General features: G+C 39.6%; 1 protein-coding gene across 4 annotated transcripts in view; it reads right to left on the reverse strand.

Annotated features, from left to right (window-relative positions):
- LOC126298567 (glycosaminoglycan xylosylkinase) overlaps nucleotides 1-13,945 on the reverse strand; it is a 110,250-nt gene that overhangs the window by 53,286 nt on the left and 43,019 nt on the right. The gene's annotated exons all lie outside the window — the stretch shown is intronic.

Consider the following 13,945-nt stretch of genomic DNA (forward strand, 5'->3'; position numbering starts at 1 on the left):
AATATTAAAAGAGGAATTTACAGACAAAGATGTAATATAAGTACTCCAGTTCAAAAATTTAAGTTAGGAAAGCTTTCTAGAAACAAAGGTCTGACAGGCAGCAAAGCAAATTCTAAATCTACCCTAAAATCATTTCTCCTGGACAACTCTTCCTGTTCCATACTGAATTTCTAATGAAAAGCTGATAGCCTCTGAAAGGAAGAGAGAGGGGAGGGGGAGGAGGAGGAGGAGGAGGAGGAGGAGGAGGAGGAGTAAGAAAGAAGTGTAGTTGCATGAACAGGATTTAAAAAATTGAGTGTTCGTTAATGTAAACTGAGTCAAACCACATCATTTTGATGAAAGGATCATTCAGATGACCTATTGAACATGTAAGAAACTAACTGGTCACAAACGCTAACAGAAATAATCAAAATTTATTATTGCAGCAGCAGTAACAACATCATCATCATCATCATCATCATCATCATCATCATCATCATCATCATCATCATCATCATCATCATCATCAGTAAATCTCATTTACACTAAATTATGCTGATAATCTCCCATCATCATCCTAGTTCAGACAAAAAGTACAATGTAGAAAACGCATCTTATTTTCCAGCTGTTACCACAATGAAACTACTAACAAGGGAACCACATGGCAATCAGATTTTTGACCGTTTTTCATGAACAGTATGTGAAGGTCAGAACTCAAATATTAATACGCCAAAATACTTCAACACAACTCTCAACAACTCTCGAGAAAATCAACTCTTACATTTTCTGATGTCTTAAATATGCTAAAGAAGACCGTGTAGCTGTGTGGTAGAATGCTCGCCTGTCATATGGGGGTGGGTTTTGATTCCTGGCTGATGAAAATTTTTAAATGAAGGTGCCTGTTTTGCTAACAATTCCATGAAGTTTAAAATACATAAATATGGAAAAAAATCAGTAGCTACAAAGACTGGTAATTGTTGGCTCGTGTCTCATTTCAGTTTTTTTAAGACACAATTGAATTAATGACATTAGCTGCTAGTGGGCATAGATTAAATCAATAGGGGAAGTTGAATATTTGTGCCAGACCAGGATTCAAACCCGTGTCTCCTGCTTACTAGGCAGATGCACTGACCACTGTACCATGCACTGCAGATGTCATCGCAATTGCACTGACTGCAGTAGCATGCCTCCCATCATCAAACTGTACAAAAGAGATCCTCTCAATGTTCATCTCCAGTGTTCTGTCAACCTTGATTAATCCCAATCCTGGTTATTATTTCTTCATTTATATTTCCAATAATCTCTTTTTCTGCTTCATTCTGTCAGCAACCACTAACACGGTGTTCTTTTTCCATTACTTTTGTTGTCTTGTCTCCTGATCATTTTATGTTAAAGATTATTTCCTCTTTATTTCAAAGATAATTTCCAAATCAAAATTTAGAAGTTAATTTTCCAAATTCTACAACTTAATGCAAAAGAAATAGCAACAAAATATCCGTTCAGCATGCATTCTCTTCACTCACAATGTCTCAATATGTCAGATACTGCCATTGTCAGCTTCTTAGCTATTGGCTTGAGTAAAAAATCTCAGTACAAAGAAATACCATTGATGTCTAATCTACAGGGACCATCTGCAGGTATTAGTAGTAACTCTTTAAACTGGCAACTATTTCTGCAGCTTTTTGAGAGGCCATCCTCCTCAATCTTATTGTTCTCTGATCTACATTTCTTCCTTAGCTGTTCATACTCACATGCATTTTCCTGTAATATTCCACTCCTTTATTTGTACACACCATGTTACCATATTGTCATCACCTATCATGGGTCCCTATGGTTTTGTTGACCATTTCCACATTTGTCATTTGTTGAATTGGACACTGTCTTCAATCCAATAAAATATATAATCTAAGGCGGTTTCCCATTTATAACATTTCTGCTCCTCCCTTTTTTTATCCTTGCTTGCTTGCTCTCTCTCTCTCTCTCTCTCTCTCTCTCTCTCTCTCTCTCTCTCTCTCTCTCTCTCTATCTATCTCTCTATCTATCTATCTCTCTCTCTATCTATCTCTCTCTCTATCTATCTCTCTCTCTCTATCTATCTCTCTCTCTATCTATCTCTCTCTATCTATCTCTCAGTGGTTAAGCTCTCCCTTTTTCAATTATTGTAAACTGTCACTAGTAATTCACTCATTGTCTTTATCCATTTTCCTTTCTTTCTTCCCAGTCAGTCAATTTCATCCTGATTTTGATTTTCCTTGGTTGCCCTTTAGAGGAATGTGGGATGATTCCTACGACAAGATTACTGCCAATTCTTCAGACAACCCAGTACTATGTCCTCATGACCTCAATAGGGACGGAGAGCTAGTTGCAAAATCACTTGAGTTCATAATATCCACATCCTCATTTCTTTATATGTAAATCTCCTGAGCTCATTCGTGCATTTGGAGGAGGAAGTGACGTTCAAATCCATGTGGATTTAGGTTTTCTGTGGTTTCCCTAAATCCCTTAGGATGACAAGTTCCTTTAAAAACACCACTGATTTCCTTCTACATCCTTGTTCCGTCTTAGTGTATGCTTATTCTCTAATGACATCTTCCTCAAAGGTATGTTAAAATCTAATATTCCTTCTTTGCAGGGGGTACATGAGCACTCTGTTGTTGGATCCTCTTGGGACCAACCTAACCTAAAATGTTTTCAAATTGTTCTGCTGTCTGAGCTGTAGCTGGAGTAAGGACAATAGCAGCAACTGCTCTCAGGAGTTACTCTTGTTGCTGATGGATTGCTATATGTAATAGCAGTGTTGAACATGCCACGGAAAAACTTTATGTTATGGCCTGCAAATCTACTGTGTCATGAGTGCCATTACAAAATGAAAGAAATGTAACTAATCATATGATCACAGACTTGTGTAACTTATTCCTTCACATTGTCACATTTGTAACACTATGAACATCACTGTGGCATCTTTACAATATTTCTAATAAGTAATACTGACCCTGACCTCAAAACCTATTAAATTTATCTATCCAGCAGCCTCTCTATTGGGTTCAATGTGATATACAATAAAGGGGAAGGGTGTGTTTAGCTGCTATGTCATGGAATTAAGTCACTACATATGCAATTGGTAGACTACTGGTTACTAAATAAAGTTTTAAAATTTTTCCAACACACACACACACACACACACACACACACACACACACACACACACACACACTGAAGCACCAAAGAAAAAAGGCACTGAGGCCTATATACAGCAATAAGTGTCTGGTACAGTTGTTAAATCAGTTAGTTACTGCTGCTACAATGGCACATTATCAAGATTTAAGGGAGTTTGAAGATAGTGTTATAGTCAATCGCAAGACACAGCACGAGGTAATGATGAAGTGGGGATTTTCCTGTACAATCATTTCATGAGTGTACAGTGAATATCAGGAATCCAGTAAAACACCAAATCTCCGACACTGCTGTGGCCGCCAAAAGATTCTGCAGGATGGGACCAATGACAACAGAAGAGAATCATTCAATGCGACAGAAGTGCAACCCTTCTGCAAATTGCTGCAGATTTCACTGCTCAGCCATCAACAATTGTCAGTGTGCAAACCATTCCACGAAACATCATTGATATGGGTTTTTGGAGCCGAAGGCCCACTCATGTGCCCTGGATGACTGCACGACACAAAGCTTTACGCCTGACCTGCGCCCCTCAACAATGACATTGGACTGTTAATAAGGCTGGAAACATGTTGCCTGGTCAGACGAGTCTCATTTCAAATTGTATCAAGTGGGTGGGTGTGTATGGGCATGGAGACAACCTCATGAAGCCATGGACCCTGATTGTCAGCAGATGACTGTTCAAGCTGGTGGAAGCTCTGTAATGATGAGGGGCGTGCTCCAAAATCTGATACAACAGAACAAAGTGAAAAATAACGAAATAGGTAATGCATCACATTACAGTGTTAATAACAGTGAATATTCTTAACATAGCCAAAATAGGTGCATTAGATCCTGAATTTCACACTGCCAGGAAAGCTTCTCATCTACACTGAAATCTCACAAATTTAAAATTTTTCCAACTTACTCATTATTTTATCATATCATCGAAACAAAATCTCCCTTTCACAAGATTTTCACATCGGAAACTGTATGCAGTATGCTTTATCACAGTTCATCAAGTTAAAGTGGAAAATAAAGGTTAACGCTTAAGATCCCATTGATAATGGGATTATTAAAGACGTAAATGCAGAGCAACTGGAACAAAAGTATGAAAGTAATCAGGTGGAGACGAAAACAGGAGTAAGTAGCAGTGGAATGCCGGATTCAGGTATAGGCGACGGTAGTCTGTCAACAGAGATGGGAAGTCACTGATCATGGAGTCGCCCAGACAGGATGAGCGTAAATTTAGGCCTGACCTGTCTATTGTTGGACATGCTCAAAACAATATTGAATGATAAAAAAAAACATTATTACATGAAAATAAACAATTAAAGGAAGATATTATGTTCCAAAAAGAAGATATTAGGCCATCAGTAGACAACCAGAAATTATTATTGCAAGATAAGAAACAATGAAAGGAAGATATTAAGTGATCGGTAGAGTATATAAATGAACGACTGAGTAAAAAGACCGACGAGACTAATGAGGCTCTAAAGAAGCTGGCTGAGTCAAATCATCAAAGGATAGATGAACTTACTGTTCGATTTGAGGAGAGCGTTGCAGTCAATACTGAACGTTTTGAAAGGGTAGAATCGGATGTCAAAGGAGTGAAGGAAGAACTTACTAAAAAGGGTGATGTTTACGATGAGCATTTCGAACAAATGAATGAGGAAGTGAAACACTGTAAACACAGGATATGAGCTGTTGCTCTGAAACAGGATGCTTATGCACTGTGAATAGAAGAGGTGTAAGTGAGGTAGGACAGACTAAGGAGCAGGTCGGTCAGCAGGTGAAGAATCAGGTGAAACCACTATTACATAATGGAAACATTGCAGGAGGTAACTTAATTGGTATGCAAAATGTCTTCCTTAGCATAGGGAATTTTAAGAACTTCGAACCAAATGGCAGGTGGTATCCCAGAGATTTCTCAGATCAGTTTAAGGGCATGTTACCTGAATTATGGGATGGGTAGATCACACCAGCCAAATCCAAAAACTTTTTACTAACTTCCACTCGTTGTTTTCTGAACATGAAATAAACCATTGATGAAATTTTCATGAAATTCCATTCAGCTACAACATACACAAGAGTGTGATGTGCTACATCTACATCTACATCTACATGACTACTCTGCAATTCACATGTAAGTGCTTGGCAGAGGGTTCATCGAACCACAATCATACTATCTCTCTACTATTCCACTCCCGAACAGCGAGCAGGAAAAACGAACACCTAAACCTTTCTGTTCGAGCTCTGATTTCTCTTATTTTATTTTGATGATCATTCCTACCTATGTAGGTTGGGCTCAACAAAATATTTTCGCATTCGGAAGAGAAAGTTGGTGACTGAAATTTTGTAAAAAGGTCTCGCCGCGACGAAAAACGTCTATGCTGTAATGACTTCCATCCCAACTCGTGTATCATATCTGCCACACTCTCTCCCCTATAATGTGATAATACAAAACGAGCTGCCATTTTTTGAACCCTTTCGATGTCCTCCGTCAATCCCACCTGGTAAGGATCCCACACAGCGCAGCAATATTCTAACAGAGGATGAACGAGTGTAGTGTAAGCTGTCTCTTTAGTGGACTTGTTGCATCTTCTAAGTGTCCTGCCAATGAAACGCAACCTTTGGCTCGCCTTCCCGACAATATTATCTATGTGGTCCTTCCAACTGAAGTTGTTCGTAATTTTAACACCCAGGTACTTAGTTGAATTGACAGCCTTGAGAATTGTACTATTTATCGAGTAATCGAATTCCAACGGATTTCTTTTGGAACTCATGTGGATCATCTCACACTTTTCGTTATTTAGCGTCAACTGCCACCTGACACACCATACAGCAATCTTTTCTAAATCGCTTTGCAACTGATACTGGTCTTCGGATGACCTTACTAGACGGTAAATTACAGCATCATCTGCGAACAACCTAAGAGAACTGCTCAGATTGTCACCCAGGTCATTTATATAGATCAGGAACAGTAGAGGTCCCAGGACGCTTCCCTGGGGAACACCTGATATCACTTCAGTTTTACTCGATGATTTGCCGTCTATTACTACGAACTGCGACCTTCCTGACAGGAAATCACGAATCCAGTCACACAATTGAGACGATACCCCATAGCTTCGCAGCTTGATTAGAAGTCGCTTATGAGGAACGGTGTCAAAAGCTTTCCGGAAATCTAGAAATACGGAATCAACTTGAGATCCCCCGTCGATAGCGGCCATTACTTCGTGCGAATAAAGAGCTAACTGCGTTGCACAAGAGCGATGTTTTCTGAAGCCATGCTGATTACGTGTCAATAGATCGTTCCCTTCGAGGTGATTCATAATGTTTGAATACAGTATATGCTCCAAAACCCTACTGCAAACCGACGTCAATGATATAGGTCTGTAGTTAAATGGATTACTCCTACTACCCTTCTTGAACACTGGTGCGACCTGCGCAATTTTCCAATCTGTAGGTACAGATCTATCGGTGAGCGAGCGGTTGTATATGAGTGCTAAGTAGGGAGCTATAGTATCAGCGTAATCTGAAAGGAACCTAATCGGTATACAATCTGGACCAGAAGACTTGCCCGTATCAAGCGATTTGAGTTGCTTCGCAACCCCTAAGGTATCTACTTCTAAGAAACTCATGCTAGCAGATGTTCGTGTTTCAAATTCTGGAATATTCCATTCGTCTTCCCTGGTGAAGGAATTTCGGAAAACTGCGTTCAATTACTCCGCTTTAGCGGCACAGTCGTCGATAACAGTACCATCGGCACTGCGCAGCGAAGGTATTGACTGCGTCTTGCCGCTTGTGTACTTTACATACGACCAGAATTTCTTCCGATTTTCTACCAAATTTCGAGACAATGTTTCGTTGTGGAACCTATTAAAGGCATCTCGCATCGAAGTACGTGCCAAATTTCGCTACTCGCAATTAAATACTTTTGCTATATCATCTAAGACATCTATTAATCTCAACTTCTCACTTAATCCTAAAAGTATGCATATGGTATAAACTGATAGTTGTAATTTCATATTACTGATTCTCTGTTCACATTGTACTGGCATGCCAAACAACACCTTCACAATTTTGGAGTATTCTCTGAAGTGGAATTTTGCCAATATGCTCTGGCTGTCCTTCAATTTATAAGATTCCAATTTTCTCCTACCTGATTTCTTAATTGAATTAGTTATTCAAAATTATTTATTTCAGACTACTGTGTGTATACTTGCAATAACTTAACTGGGAAGAAATAACTGTGGAAATGATGAGTGTTTGTTAAAAAGTATAACTTTAACATTCATTATGTATTTTAGACTTCCTGCCCAGTATCCGTTTTGATGCAGATCGTCTGAAGGGCCTGTTGTTAAAATAATTTTGGAAAGTACTTTTGGAACTAACAAAATAAGGAGTTGCCCTGCCACACTTGTGGGGCTGAGGTGCCAAGTCGTGGGCTCCATAAGGTGGAAATGGGGTTTTAGAGTGTTTCACTAAAGTCAGGAGTTGGCAATTCTTCGTGATAAAGTTACTTTTCAAATATGGAAAAATTACAAGACTCAGAAGTTTTAGTTGTTCTCTAGTTTTTTAGGTCACTTGCCTTTTAGTGACTGAGCAAGTGGCTGACAGGAAGAAACATTTTGTATCAGATCGTAGATCCATTAGGTAGCTGGAGGCAATGTTCACTGAATGAAGCACATTTAGTAAGGGTTAACTGACTCAAATAAATTCCATTTGTTCCCATGGAAATTTGATTCTGTGTTTACCTGTAATTTTTAACCTACTGACAAATTAGGAATAAAGTGACACACACACACACACACACACACACACACACACACACACACCTGGGTAGGTGGGATGAATGGGGTGGGGAGGGGGGGGGGGGGGGCGATGAGTGCCTTAGGTTTAGGCCAGGAAGGTGAAGGATGTGTTATAAGGATAGCTTCCATCTGTGCAACTCAGAAAAGCTGGTGGTGGTGGGGTGGTCAGGATCCAGATGGCACAGGCTGTGAAGCAGCCATTGAAATCTCACATGTTGTGCCACAGGGTGGTTCATCTTGTTTTCGGCAACAGTTTGATAGTAGCCATTCATTATCAATGACAGCTGGTTGGTTGTCATATCAATGTAAAATGCTGTGCAATGGTTGCAGCAGAGCTAGTATATAACAAGGGTGCTTTCACATGTGGCCCGGCCTCTGATGGGGTAGCAAGAAGCCTCTATTGGGACTGGAGTACCTCATGCTGGGTGGATGGACTCTGCAGGTCTTGCATCTGGGTCTTTCACACGGGTATAATCCCTGTGGCTTGGGGAGGGATTGGCATAGGCAATAGAGGTGGAACAGGATGTTATGGAGGTTGGATGGGCAGTGGAACACCACTTTGGGAGGGGTTGGAAGTATCTTGGGTAGGATGTCCCTTACGTCAGAGCATGGTGATTGATAATCAAAGCCCTGACAAAGGACATGGTTCCGTCATTCCAGTCCAGAAAGGATTGGGTGGCAAGGGGACTGCTAGGAGGAGATCAACATCTAGAAAGGTGGCTCAGTGGGTGTAGGAGGACCAGGTGAAGTGGATGGGAGAGGAGTTGTTGAGGTTGTGGAGGAATGAGGATGAAGTGTCCTGGCCTTGGGTCTAGATTATAAAGATGTCACCAACAAATATGAACCAGACCAGTGGTTTGGGGATTTGGGAAGCAAGGAATGTTTCTTCCAGGGGGTCCATGAAGAGGCTGGCACATGAGGGTGCCATGAAGGTGCTCACAGCTGTGCCACAAATTTGTTTGTATACCTTCCCCTCAAAGATGAAATAGATTTGAGTTAGGATGTAGTTGGTTAGGTTTATGAGGGACAAAGTGGTGGGTTTGGAATCTGCAGGGCATTAGGAGAGGTAGTATTCAATCACGGCAAGGCCATGGGTATGGGTATGAAGGATGCATCAACAGTGAGGAGTAGGGATCAAGGAGGTAAGGGTGTGGATTTTTGGTTTTGTTTTGCTTTAGGGTGCAAAAAACAACTGGGGTCATATGCGCCCAAGTCAAAACTATAGAACACAAAAACAGAGAGAGTTAACGAACGACTATACGTGAATCCCAATTGACAGAGAAGACAGCTAAAAACATAGACGTGGAGAAAGGGCTAAAACAGACACCATACAGAAACAGAGGTCCAATACTAAAAAAGAAATGGCCTTCACCATATTGCTTTGGCAGATAAAAAGCAAAACGCAGTCGACAGCCTGCACGTCATTTGCTAACATGGCCGATAACTCAGGTGGCAAACCCAAGCAGGAAGGGTGTGGAGATGGTGGAGAGCAGGGAAGCAAGTGGATGGTATCCTTAATGTGGGAGGCTAGTTTTGGACAACTGGTTGGAGATGTTGGTCAACAAGGGCTGAGATTCTTTTGGTGGGGGCACTGTAACTAGCCACAATGGGGCACCCGGGATTCTTAGGTTTGTGGATTTTCGGAGGCATGTAACCTACTGACATTGAACTGCATTCCTGCTTTTGTTGTTGTGGAAATTATCTATCAGTGGAAGTTGCTAGGAGTCAATTGGGTGTGGTATATGAATTGTTAGTGGTGTACATATTCCAGTCTATTGGTCAAATCTTGAAATGTTTTTAGAGTAGTTAGACTTCAATTTCCTGCTTTGGAGTAGTGAGTCTTACAGGTCTGAGCAAGATTCACAGCCCTTAAGATACACTGATTTTATAGGTCTATAAGTGTAGTAGTTCAGAGAATTAATTCAGGTCCACCAATGATCCTTCTGGCTAAATGTGTTCAGCAGTATGTCATGTAATTTGTCTTGCATGCTGCAGATAGGCATGAGAGCATAGCCCATGTGGCAGCTACAATTGGGACTTTTGCATCGTATCACTAAGCTCCAAGGATGGATGAAAAGATTGTTTTAAACTGTAGTGAGCTGTAGTTTTTTCTTTGCAAAGAAAGGAAGGGGGGGAGGGGGGGGGGGGAGAATACCAATTTCCACGAATAAGGGCTTATCCTTAAGGCTGAAAACTCTAAACTGCATTCATTCCAAATTTAAAAAAAAAGGAAGGGAGGAAATAAGAAATGGAGAGCTGTCTATTCAAGTTATCATAGGATATTAGCACCAATTTCATTGTTAACCCGAGTCACATCCCTGCAAGATAGACTTCCCTCCAGCAATGGAGGGTGAAAGTGACAATCTAAATGCCTAGGCGAAGTCAGACTGCCAGCAAGTTCTAATGACCAGCTGCAAAGGTTGCTATCAGAGCAGAACTACATTTCACATCATGCAACATGTGGAACAAATAGTGCAGAGCTGAGTAACACTGTACGCTATGATATAAGTTGCACTGTGCTGCTTCCCAGGCAGAGTGTTCCCGCAATGCATCTCCAAGTTTGTGCTATAAAATGGCTTGGTTCAAATGGCTCTGAGCACTATGGGACTTAACATCTCAGGTCATGAGTCCCCTAGAACTTAGAACTACTTAAACCTAACTAACCTAAGGACATTACACACATCCATGCTCGAGGCAGGATTCGAATCTGCGACCGTAGCGGTCGCGCGGTTCCAGACTGAAGTGCCTAGAACCGCTCGTGTGCTACAAAGTTTTAATCACAGTCGCTACTACTGTTTCTGTCATTGCAACTCACCTTCACAAAGTGTGTCTGCCAACATTAAGAGTGGCTGCACTGTGTAGAGGACTGTATTGTGCACCAATTGGAATTAGCCTAAGAGAAGGCTGTCATAGGCTAGAAATATTGTATAATGATTTACTGAAGTTGAATATTTGTGTGTCATTGTATAAATGTGTTTTTGTAAACATAACTGCAGCCATTTCAGTAGTTGTGCTTATAGGTATTGGCACCTGATGTTCAGATGGGAGTAACACCCCAGTTTACACTAATGTCAATGGCATCTCATTTTTTGTTGTAAACACTGCAGGATGGCAAACAGTGTATTTACAACAGTTACATTTTGGTGATGAGGATAATAGGGCAAGTCTAAATTCTGATGTTCTGGAAGGATATACAGACAGACTGACTTAATGCAATTAGAACAGTCTGTGAAAGACATCAAGGATTCAGTGGTTCAGGATGCCACAGTATCAATAAATTTGGTGTAGTTGAACATTTCAGTATGTTATACTTAATTTCCAAATTTTTACCAGAAAGAAAAATTAAAGAGGAATAAATTCTGTTAGGTATATTTTCAGATGGAGCAACAAATTGACAGTGTGATACAAATACTTTAGCTTCTGCAGTCCATACCTAGGTAAGGCCGCTGATCAATCTGAGCATGCACCAGAGGAAGACAGAAAAACACTGCTAGCATTCCATCTGTTTCACAAAAGAAGAAAAAATGGACAAATTACATCACCCACATGGAGTAGCATTTTACAGGAGACACAACAACAGGTGAAGTAATGCAAAGAGCCTTTTGACATTTCAACGCTGGAGCTGAAATTTACATGCTAGTTCAACAGTTGTTTCTGGGCAAGGATCCACGTCTGTTAGGCTACATTGATATTAAGAAAAACCTGTCTGAATACTCTGAAAGTAAAATCCTCATAGCTCCTGATGCCAGTTTGAAGGAGCTTATGGGTGCTCAATGGCAAGGTTATCAGTGTGATGCCAGTTTGAGAAATTGCACCATAGTTTTATATAGCATACAGGAAATCTTAACAAAGTTACAAGTACTATGCTCCATGTACTGACCAGAGACTGTAAATTTAATCAGAGGCCGTATGTTTAAATGTGAAAATCCTGTGTGTTCATATGCAGATTTGCTAGTAATGGATGTGTTACTAGTACATGCTCCTGACGCCAGTTTGAATGAGCTTATGGGTGCTCAATGGTGAGGTTATCAATGACCTAATTGGTTAAATAAATCAACACTTGAGGATGGTTTAAGTGCAATTCACACATTTGAGTAGACAAAAGAAATCAGAAAAAGCTTTCAACAATGGAAAAAATGAAGTTTTCAAATCATAATTTCATGGCCCCAGAAATTTTAAAGGGAAAACACATAGGTAGCAGTACTAAAATATCTCCATAAAAAGACACAAAGGAAAATTATTTAGAAATGCAAATCATGATAGGCAGTAAAGTAAAACCAAATCCCAAATGTTTCATTACACACGTCAGAAAAGCATGCCATACATACATACATACATACATACATACATTAATCCTTGTTCCATAGATCATGAATACGACTTTTCATAATGACATGGAAAGTGTCACTTCAACATAAGTTTTCTTTACACAAAACAATTTTTTTTTGACAGTTACTACTTCACATCTAATAATTCATATATTGAGTAGAAGTAGTTGTCATTCATAAATTCTTTTAATTTGTTATTAAATTTTGGTTGGCTATCTGTAAGATTTTTAAAACTATTTGGCAAATGACCAAAGATTTTTGTGGCAGCATAATTCAGCCCTTTCTGAGCCAAAATGAGATTTAATCCAGAATAGTGAAGATCATCCTTTCTTCTAGTGTTGTACCTATGCACTTCACTGTTATTTTTGAATTGGGATGGGTTATTAACGACAAATTTCATAAGTGAATATATGTATTGCGAAGATACTGTGAATATCCCAGAGTTCCTTAAATAAATGTCTGCAAGATGATCTTGGGTGGACTCCAGCTATTATTCTGATTACATGCTTTTGTGCAATGAATACTTTCTCTCTTAATGATGAATTGCCACAAAATATGATGCCATATGAAAGCAGTGAATGAAAATATGCATAGTTGGCTAATTTACTCATATGTTTATCACCAAAATTTGCAATAACCGTATTATTTATTTATTTATTTAGCATATGGCATTACATATGAACAGCGACTAGCAATAGTGGGTTACATGGTTTTACAAAAATATTTTAATTTCGAAATTTATAGTTTAAAAAGTAAGCATATAAATTAATATCTAATTTGTCGACCCATTCAAGGGCTGCCTCTGTCTCAAAGAAATCTTCCAACTTCCCATTGTAGGCTCTTCTGCTACAGCTTGTTACAATGTGATGGATTGCCTGGTGTTCATTTCCACTGACACACTATGAAGATGGAGCCCTTCCCCATTGGTAGAGGTTTTCAGCACAGATGCCATGGCCTGTGCAGATTTGATTAATTGTTTTCCAAGCACATCATATTTGTTCCATATCACCTAATCTTGTGTCAGGTCTTTGGAGGGTCTGATGTTCCTCATGGGCACTAGTGTTCCACACTTTTGTCCACTTTTTGTTGATACTGAAAGTAACTGCCTGCAGCGATTCTGCCAGTAGGACAGATGACTGCAATAACCCTAATAGCATAAGTAGCTGAACCTAACCATTTCTGCAGATCATCAATGTGTTTCTTCCAATTCAATTTCTCATCAGTGCATACACCCAGAACTTTTGAGTATTCTGTCTTAGCAACAGGCTTCTGTCCATAGTCTATATTTATCAATGGTGTTATGCCATTGACTATACAGATTTGCATAAACTGTATTTTCTCAAAATTTAGTCAGAGTCCATTTGCAGAGAACCACTTAATAATTTTCTGAAAGATATTATTTGCAATTTCTTCAGCTGATTGTTGCTTGTTGGATGTGATTACTATACTATTATCATCAGCAAAAAGAACTAGCTTTGAATCTTCATGAATATAGAGTGGCAAGCCATAAATATATATTAAGAACAATAAGGGGCCCAAGACTGAACCCTGTGGGACACCATTCTTGATAACTCCCCAGTTGTAGGACTCTGCTGGTTTTCACAGACTATCTGTACTGTTAATTCCAACCTTCTGCATTCTTGCAGTTATTATGAATTAAACCATTTGTGCACT

Source organism: Schistocerca gregaria, chromosome X (genome assembly GCF_023897955.1).
Source record: "Schistocerca gregaria isolate iqSchGreg1 chromosome X, iqSchGreg1.2, whole genome shotgun sequence".
In the NCBI taxonomy this organism is placed as follows: Eukaryota; Metazoa; Arthropoda; class Insecta; order Orthoptera; family Acrididae; genus Schistocerca; species Schistocerca gregaria.